The 10,372-nt window shown below is 34.6% G+C and overlaps 1 long non-coding RNA gene across 1 annotated transcript; it reads right to left on the bottom strand.

Moving 5' to 3' along the window:
* Positions 1-949: 949 nt before the first annotated feature.
* LOC128213101 (uncharacterized) lies at positions 950-2,481 on the bottom strand. The gene is made up of 2 exons (XR_008257680.1): positions 2,374-2,481; positions 950-1,506 (listed from the first exon to the last, which is right to left on the bottom strand). It is a non-coding gene; the product is annotated as an uncharacterized LOC128213101 (long non-coding RNA).
* Between the last annotated feature and the right edge of the window lie 7,891 nt (positions 2,482-10,372).

Raw genomic sequence — 10,372 nt, 5'->3', positions numbered from 1 at the left:
CATCATAATGTTTTATTATATGAACACCTCTTTTTATAGATAGTTAAATAAACATTAATTCTGTACAACCATTTTTTGTTTCTTTTGCTACAATTTGTATGATAGTGTCAGACATTTTCTACAGAAATGATAAATTTGTCCTAAAAAAAGCACAGCAAAAAAATCAGAGCTCATGGTAACTTCTTTAAATGCTGATTCTCATCAAAATGAATAAGTTGAATTGCATCATTGAATGTATGATTCTTCATTAAATTTGATGAGATCTCCTGCCAATTGACCTTTAGGGACATGCACCTTTAAAACTGCAATCTTACAGATTAACTGATTTTGATATCATTGCCTTCAATTCAGTCAGTCATATAAGATGATTCACAAAATAACAGATCTCAGTTGTTTGAAACACTGTCAAAAGACTCCATTTTCTTAAAGCGTTAGAAACGCTTTTTAACCATAAATATATCCATTTTCAAACAAAGATACGTACAAATGTTATCTGATCTATCAGCAATCTTTTATCACTGGTTTTCAGACATTTTTTTGTCAAAACGGTCATGATAATTCTGTAAAAATGTTTTCTGATCTTCCATCAGCAATCTTATATCACTGGTTTTCAGACATTTTTTGTCAAAATGGTCAGTCTGAGAATGCAGCTTTAAACTTGAGCACTGTATTTACAATGATGAACAATTTTAGTTATGAAAATTAAAATACATAGGAGCAGATGTATTGAATCATTCAAGTCTTGAAATATTATGTATGATCTTGCTGGACATGAGCCTATTGTTTCTGGAAATTTGCATGTGTACCAAGTTTCATTTAAATCTCAAGGCTGTTTGAATTTGGGCCAAGAAAATATTCGGCCTACAGTACTGCGCTAACGACACCTAGGCTTATTGACTATAACAATACTAAAGTAACATGATAGGAAAAATTGCCCACAAATGTTAACTCGATTTTATGTCTTTTTAATATTAACCATGTGAGTTTACACAGTCATTGGAATAAAAAGATCATAGACAATCATATTAATAACAACGGCATTTTTTTACAATTTAATAATAACATTAAACATGATATAATTCAATAACAATAAATTGTCCTTGGTATGCAATAATCCCTTTAAAGGTTCATTTGCCAAGGGTTAAAAAACCACATCTTGCTTCTTTTTGAAAAATCTCTTGTTCCGACTGTTATCGGCTATAAAATGTTGTTTCACATCCTGTGTCATAATTTTAAGTTCTAAATGTCTACTTTTTGTACCAAACATTTAAATTTATGTCACTTGTGTGCATTTCTTTAGTCCTTGCAGTCAAGGAAAGTTTTCATTCATATTGACACACTTCATTTATTTTATCTCTGTTCTTGAACCGATTCCGTCTCTTGTGTTTTGCACAAATTTTTCTTGTAAAACCACTGATATAGCAGGTGCTATCAGATCAATGGTATCAACTGCCTACTCCTGTTGAGCATCAACTTGGCCGAATCAAACATCCAGAATGGATATCTCTGAAATAAAATAAATAGTTTTATCATCATCCAACTTAGCCAGAAAAAAATAAAAAAATAAGAGACTCTTAACTGTTAAAGCTGCACTCTCACAGATAAACCGTTTTGACAACTTTTTTTATTTGTTGTCTTGGAAAGAGGCAATTTCTGCGTAAATATCTGCAAACCAGTGATATAAGCCTGCTGACAAAAAAAAACAGATCACCGATTTTCATATCTCCATTTGAAAATTATTATTTTATGGCTAATTTTAAAAGCGTTACTAACGGTTATTTTATTTACTTAAAAATGAAAATCTGCGATCCAATGTTTTGTCAGCAGTCTTATATCACTGGTTTTCTTGCACGTTTGCATAAATTGGCAGTCGAAGACAAAAAAAAAAACAGTTGTCAAAATGTTTAATCTGTGAGAGTGCAGCTTTAATATCAGTCAGATATTTAAATAGTTACAATTTACTAGTACAATATTAATAAGCTGTTATTTTAAGACCTGCATATTTGTTTACATACAGCACAGCAGTCAGTATTTAAATGCCCTTCTTAATCACATTTAAGCTTCATTTACTTGACTGTTTTGAAGTTGCAGATTTTAACAATTTCACACAAATTGCAACATATCATTCATTTAATTTAATAACAAACTCAACAAACCACAATTGAATGCATACTTCATAACAACCAATATGTATTTGAAGTCTTTGAGAACTACTATGAAAGTCTTTACCATTATATTTGTTATTTTACCCCACCCACTTAAATGTGTACTGAAGTTGGGTATAAACGTCGAAAACTTCATTGACATTTACAAAAAACGGTAGAAATTTATAGAAGAATGTATAAACTGATGTTCCTAACAGGTTTTACTCACCTATCGATCTATTTTGCCAATTATGCTCTTCCTTTCACTCGTATCGATAACTAGGAAATTGAATGCGGAAATAAACCGGAAGTCACCTTTGTCGCAAAGCATTATGGGCTTCTGGAATAAGGCGAATGTATATTGTTACGCGATGAATTGCGATCCGAACATATCCGAAGATGTTGTGTTCATCGGATGATAACCGCAATTGTCGAAAAGCAGTTTATTTAAGGAATGGAAGTTGAGGTGTAAATATATCACTTATATTAATAACTTATATTTCCTTCATTCAATTAGCGTAATTACTTCGCACAATTATTAAAGACCATCTTACAATTAGGTTACATAACTTTATTTTAAACCTTAATACAAATTATGTCCCTTAATTGACTTTTTTGTACTTTTTTTCTTATCATTTTTTTGACAGGCACATCTTATATATTCTTAACCAGGTTCACAAATCGAAAACTAGTTATTAGAATTATTCGTTGATCGGGCGGGCTGGTGTTCTGGAGCGGCGTCGAATTCACCTATGGTATCCAATAAGTTTAGTTAAGTTGGAGATTTAGTGACCAAACATGGTATATAGGAATAATTTATGGAGACCTTCCAATGGAGTGCATTTAAGGCCGCTAGGATCAAGGTTAATGTCACTGTTATGAAAAAAAGAAAAATGGTTTACACTGATTAACTTTAGTTAGGGTCGACATATCTTGACTACACTTCGTATTTAGAAAAACTTTATGGAGACCTTTCATGGGATTGTGTTTGGGGCCCCTGGGGTTAAGGTCAATGTCATTTATGTAAAAAATAGAAAAACGGTTGAAACTGATTAGCTTAAGTTAGGGTTGACATATTTTGACTGAACTTGGTTTTTTGATAGAGTTTATGGAGACCTTTCATGGGATTGGGTTTGGGCCCCTCGGTCAAGGTCACTGCTACTAAAAATAGAAGAACGGTTGAAACTAAGTTACTGCAGTAAGGGTTGACATTGCTTAACCAAACTTTGTATATAGATAGAGATTATGGAGACCTTTCATGGGATTGCGTTTGGGGCCCTTAGGGTCAAGATCACTGATACTTTGAAACTGATTAGCTTTAGTTAGGGTTGACATATCTTGACTGAACTTGTTTTTTAGAAAGACCTTTCATGGAATTGGGTTTGGGCCCCTGGGTCAAGGTCACTGCTACTAAAAATAGAAGAACAGTTGAAACTAAGTTACTTAAGTAAGGGTTGACATAGCTTGACCAAACTTTGTATATAGATAGAGATTATGGAGACTTTTCATGGGATTGCGCTTTGGGCTTCAGGGTCAAGGTCACTGCTACTAAAATAAAAAAAAACGGTTGAAACTGAATAACTTTAGTAAGGGTTGACATAGCTTGACCAAACTTTCTATATATATATATATATATATATATATATATATATATATATATATAGAGAGAGAGAGAGAGAGAGAGAGAGAGAGAGAGAGAGAGAGAGAGAGAGAGAGAGAGATTATGGAGACCTTTCACGGGATTGCGATTGGGCCTTAGGGTCAAAGTCACTGCTACTCAAAATAGAAAAACGGTTGAAACTGAATAACTTCAATTAGTGCTGACATATCTTGACTACACTTGGAATTTGGGAAGAGTTTATGGAGACCCTTCATTGGAATGCGTTTGGGGTCAAGGTCAATGACATTGTTACTAAAATAGAAAAAAAAATGAATATAAGTCAAATATTACGTCAACGATGTCCATTATATATTAATTGTTCGTTTGCTTGTTTTATTCTGGCGATGACATGTTTCCCGTGAATTCCCTTACAAATTGAATAATGTCTGAAATTTGTATGAAATAAAGACATATTTTTTTACAAATTGAATAAGAAGAGAAAAATCACCAACTATTTATAGAGTACGCTCGGTCCTATAGGCACTGTTGCCTATACAGTTGCATCATGTATCACAATTCACTTTTATTTACTTTCTTTACTTATCACTGTTCAATATTTCTACGTAAATAACCCAAATCTGCATTAAGATAGTATCATGGGTTGACGGGCTACCATGGACACTCAATTATCCTTGAAAACACACAAATGTTTAAGTACACGTACATTTTGATGGCCATAATTGACTCAATGATGAACTTCGCATGGTCAAAAATGCTGTATAGTTGTATATAAACAAATAAATAAATTGATAAATGAACAAAAAATATCAAAACTGATACCTACACCTTTATTTTTAAAAAGTTGAAATATTTTGAAAACGTTAGGACAGAAGCTTTTAAGTCAGTTAATATATTTCACTGAACGTTATACTTTCAGCTCTCTGCGTTCTTTACTTGTCCTCTTCCTTGCCCTTCGATGCTTTATGGATCTATCTTCAGCTGATCCGGTCCTCAATTTAGGTAATCTTGCATATTCAGCTACCTACTTGTAAATACATGTTTGGCTATCTTCAGAATACACGTACAGTATCAAAATAAAAAGGTGTAAGTAGATTTCGGAATTTAATGCCTTTTTGAACAATGTCCCTACCAATGGCAGACGAGAAACAAACAAGCTTAAAATAAATTCATCAATGAATTGTCATCTACAGAAAAATGTTCATCCTGAATTTAATTACATTGTTGCATTGCCTTTCTGAAAGAAATCATACGAAACATTCATTAAAAATGAAATAAAAATGCCATCGTGCGATTGATCATGTTATGCCAAAGCAGGCATACTTATTTACATTAAACATTGTGATCATCGGGTTAAATAAAAGTTCGCGCAGGTACTGTTGATTGATAAGCGCAATTTTTGTCATAAAAATAAATAGGATATGTACAAGGCAGTTTAAAAAAAAATGGTACCTCGGTAACTCTAATCGACAAGACAGCTATGTAATGGAAGCAAACGAATTGCATATGTGCCTTATGATTAAACATTTCCACTCTGGTTTGAACATAATTGGTGCCAGTATTATAAGTACCTTCAATGGCCGAGAGTGTAAGATTATAGGTATCTATCATGTGTTCCAGGTACGGATAGAAAAATCCGACCCGAGGGCACGCAGCGTGCCCTCGGGTCCGATTTTTCGATCCGGACCGGAAAAACATGATTGATTTTTTTTCTTGCATATCTGAAATTATCAATTTGTGTAAAAATTGACGTAGAAAACGCATTTTTGTACATTTCGCCAAAAAGCGCGTGCGACGTAGTTTACTGACGTCATAAAGCGCAAGTATTTTAAATCACTATTGACGTCATATAGCTTCTCTAAAAATCTCGTATTTACGATTATTTATATTTAGTTTTCATTAAAAGTCTTGCATACGTATATATTTGATTGTGCTTTATTGAAATGACATAATAAACCATACCATAAAAGAAATAAGAAGTGGCGCGTTGTTGCGCGTGACACATCTTACATGGGGGGGGGGGGGGGGGGGGGTAACTGTAAGAGTTTTCCAGCACTGCGGAAACGAGGTTTACCGAGTTTCCACAAAACACCCTGCGCGAGGGTTGGGATGAACCTTACGAGAGAGGCTAGGGTAGATGCCTTTTTTCCACCTCAGTTAAACAAAATTAAAATAAAATTGTATTTTTCGCTGGAACTCTTTCATGCGTAGTAAAAAATATGCCTATAGATATGTGATAATTCGTAGTTGTCATGGATATGCGCGCAGTGATTTAGATTATGTAAATAATCAAGTCGTTCTTGGAATAGTTCTGAGAAGAGTGCAGCAGTATTTCTTCAATGGAGCTTGAAAACGTTTTAATGGTGCGATTTGAAATGAGAAACGAGAAATGATTAATTATAGGATTCTAAATATAGTCAGAAGACAAGGTCTTCAACAAGGGAGGTAATTGTGTGATGGCAATAAAAGGGGAGTTCCATATACGCGTACTTGTTTTATCTCTGCCCGTTGGCAAGATTATAAGTATCTTCTATGGCCAAGAGTGTAAGATAGGTTCATTCCGACCCGAGCGTAGGGTGTTTTGCGGAAACGAGGTTTCCTGAGGGCACGGGAAACCAGTAACGAGGCTTGTCATATTGAAAAGAAACGCAGTTTTAGCTTTTAAATGCCATCCTACCGAATGACATCAGTGACATGTAATAAATTAAGTACTCTTGATATCGAGATATCTGAACATAAAAAAGAAATATTTATACTATCTCAAGAGTATTGTTGTATTTTTATCGCTTGACTACCATGTGCAGATATACTTAACTGCAGCTCAGTGATATTTTTGAAATTTATTTCCACCATTTGTGCCTGTTTTAATGGGAATGTTTTCAGATATAGGGAAAATACAAAAAAACACATGCCGATTAAATGTTATGATAGAAAATATAGTACAATTTTCACTCCTTTGTACATAGTATACAGTTTAAGACCTGGCTATGTGGAATCCACATACTAGTAATACGTTGACTCGAGTAAGCTTGACTTGTTTGCGCCGTTTGGAATAAAAAAAACCTTAAAGCTAGTAAAACATCTCTGACCTTAATAACTTATTCTAACTGACCCGAAACTTAAAATGACATGGCTGACGTGTGATAAGTTGGCCTACATGTAGCTGTACATTACAAGTGCAAAATGCACAATACATGGTTCTTAAATTGTGTTGTCTTCAAAACTGAAGGAGAATATTTATGCAAAATTGAGGTAGATTATTTGGTCATTGTTTGTTTTTTATCGACATTCATGTTGACACTGTTTGTAACTGATACACAGAGACTTATAGCTGACTCCCTTGGAATCGCTTACTTGATGCGATGTATGTTAGAATCACCAGCAACAAGCGCACCACTAAGGCCATCACTGGTCCATACAAACAAAGGAAGCACACGATCATTGGTCTGGATGCTCTTATCGCCAAACATCACAGTTTCGGTAAAATTTCTAGAAATGTGCGCAGATCATATTCTTGGCATTTTTCAAAGAATGTTATGTTTCACTTACCGTGGCGATAATCTTACACCAAGCCTCTCTTTTAACATCCGAGTATATGACGTCATAATTTTGTAATACGTTCATGACGTCATTTCCGATTAAAAGCAGTTCTAAGTTGACGAACGTTTTAAGAATGCTTTTATAAAATGAAGAGAAAATACTACGTTTTCCCTGATGACAGTAATGGAAAACAAACTACTTCATTCAAGTACACATTAGAAAAAGGGGCGCACAGTTTTGCAAATGTTTGTCGGTGGGTCGGAACACAAATTTTTGTCAGCGCAATAATTCGAGAACGGACGTAGGACCATGAAACTTCAGTTGTAGGTTGCACTTGACTACTAGATGACCCCTATTGTTTAAGGTCAGTAGGTTAAAGGTCTTTGCCACTCGTGAAAATATGTTTTTTCAATGACACTCGTGAAATAAAATACGATCTTACACTGAAAAAACAAATATACTCTATACACAGACGTTAAGCGCTGTATGACAGCTGAAGTTAAGTTAAGGAATGAATTGTGGGGTTGATGTCATTATCGGGGTATGAACGCAATTGGGTTGGTCAATGTGTGTGGAGTTCGAAGGACTCCACGCGTACTTTGACCAACCCAATTGCGTTCATATCCCCGATAATGACATCAACCCCGCAATTCATTCCTTATATTTACACCAATAGTCCATTATTTTATTCAAGAAACGTTAAAAAAATACTTCATTTCATCTAAGAAAACCTTTCAGTAATCCGTTTTTACCCATTCTGTAAATAGAACGACCCGACTATAACCGGAAACATTTTTTTCAAATGACGTCACACTAACGCGGGAAAAGATCAACCACTTGAAATCACTTTAAAACGTAAAATTGAGGGCACGGGAAACCAGTAACGAGGCTTGTCATATTGAAAAGAAACGCAGTTTTAGCTTTTAAATGCCATCCTACCGAATGACATCAGTGACATGTAATAAATTGAAACACTTATGGTACCAATATATTTAAAATATAATAAACTAACACTTTTAAAAATGTTGATCTATATTTTACGGGACCTGCAGACACAATACAACCAATGACAAGATCAATCGCTTTCAGGTATAGTTGTTATGCAATGAATTACGATCCGAACATATCCGAAGTTGTTGCGTTCATCGATTGATGAACGCAATTGCCGAAAGGCAGTTCATTTAAGGAATGGAAGTTGAGGTGTAAATATTGTTGTTTGACACTGACGTTAAGTGCTATATATCACTATGACGTTAAGTGTTGTATCACACTGACGTTAAGTGCTGTGTTACACTGACGTGAAGTGCTGTATTACAGTGAAAATAAAGCACGCTGTATTGAAAAATCCGTATAATGATACTGTCGTTTTCTGATTCCGTATCATGCGAGTACCGAGTGTTATCTAGGAACTTCTTTCGCGTTGCTAAAAATAGCGTAACCAGAAAAAGGTAAAACCTGTCAACTTTTAAATACATAAAATTATCTAACTTTACTCACGCTCCAGAAGCATGTAAATATTCAGGAACATGGTCCTCATGTTCTTCAAGGAACCATGAAGATAGGCACAAAGCAGATAACACTTTCAATCTATCTACACAGCTACTTCAGTGAACTAGTTGTTTGCCATTTCGAAGTTCATAGATTGTTGCATTATCCATGTTTAATATAAATCTGAGCAGCTAGCCAATTCAAAGAAGAAGGCGAATTCGCGTCATCGATAGAAATAGCGATTGACTCACGAACTTCCCTCAATTCTGCATATTATGATCGTCAAAAAATCCCACGTATATTTACTCTTTTTTTTTTAAAAATGGCCGCGTTAATACATGTATGTCTACAGGAATTGAGGAAATGACGATTAGTGTTTATATATACTCGTAAAATAAGTACCGTTTTGTTGTTGTTGTTTTTTGTGCTGTTACATTTAATAATTATTTTCGTGTTAGCATTTTGTTAATTTTGCTGAAACATAAAATATTTTGCTCTTATTTTGCTCAATAAAGTAAATTCTGTAACTTCTGACTTCGTTTCGCTGTAGTAGCCTCCCTTGACTTCATTACACAAAACTACGTAACACATTCAAATTCATACGCGCATTTGACAGATGGCGGTAAATTTAAATCAAATTGAAAGCGAAAAAAAAATAAAAAAATAGGCAGGTATATTTGAAATGGAATATTACGATAAAACGCTTTTCTGGTGACCGTTCGGTGAGTATTAAACATGCATCCGTCTCGACCTGCGGTCTCGACAGATACGTGTTTACACACCGAACGAGACGTGATACAGGTCACCAGAAAAACGTCCTATCATAATATCCCCTATTTATTATATGCCTATCAAATTCCTTTACCATATCCAACAGTGAAAATACAGCACGGCGTATTGAAAATCCGTATCATGATACTGTCATTTTCTGATTCCGTATCATGCGAGTACCGTGTGTAATTTCGGAACTACTTTCGCGTTGCTAAAAATAGCATGACAAAATTGGTAAAACCTGTCAAATTTTAAAGACATTAAACTATCTAACTTTACTCACGCTCCAGAAGCATGTAAATATTTATATTTATTATCCATGTTTATTATCATAAATGTGAGCAGCTCGCCAATATAAAGAAGGCTGTATCACACTGACGTTAAGTGCTGTATTTCACTGACGGTAAGTGCTGTATTACTTATAGAAAAATACACGGTTGATCATGGCTTTTGGTTGATAATTGCCCTAGTGGAAGGAATAATTGCCCGAGTTGTTTTGTCATTTGTCAATGATTTCAAATGAATTTAAAAACATGATTTTGTGGAATAATGAAGGATTTGTCATATAATTAGCATGTAGTCTGGAAGTCTTAGAAATGAGATATAACAAAATGGTTTTGAATTGCATTAGCTGCGAAAAATAACGATCGAGTGAGTGGAAATCAAAATATCAAACGTTTTCGTACGTGTTTTCAGAATAAGCCTGCAGTCTTTCCATTCTACAAATAGTTTCTGTTTTACATCGGCTGATTGTGATGTTCATTTCAATAGGTGAGCACAGCGAGGGTCGGTCAAGTCTAGGAGCAGTTTC

Source organism: Mya arenaria, chromosome 13 (assembly GCF_026914265.1).
Source record: "Mya arenaria isolate MELC-2E11 chromosome 13, ASM2691426v1".
NCBI classification, from domain to species: Eukaryota; Metazoa; Mollusca; class Bivalvia; order Myida; family Myidae; genus Mya; species Mya arenaria.
Note: the sequence above shows the minus strand (reverse complement) of the source record. Positions and strands in the feature narration are given on the sequence as shown.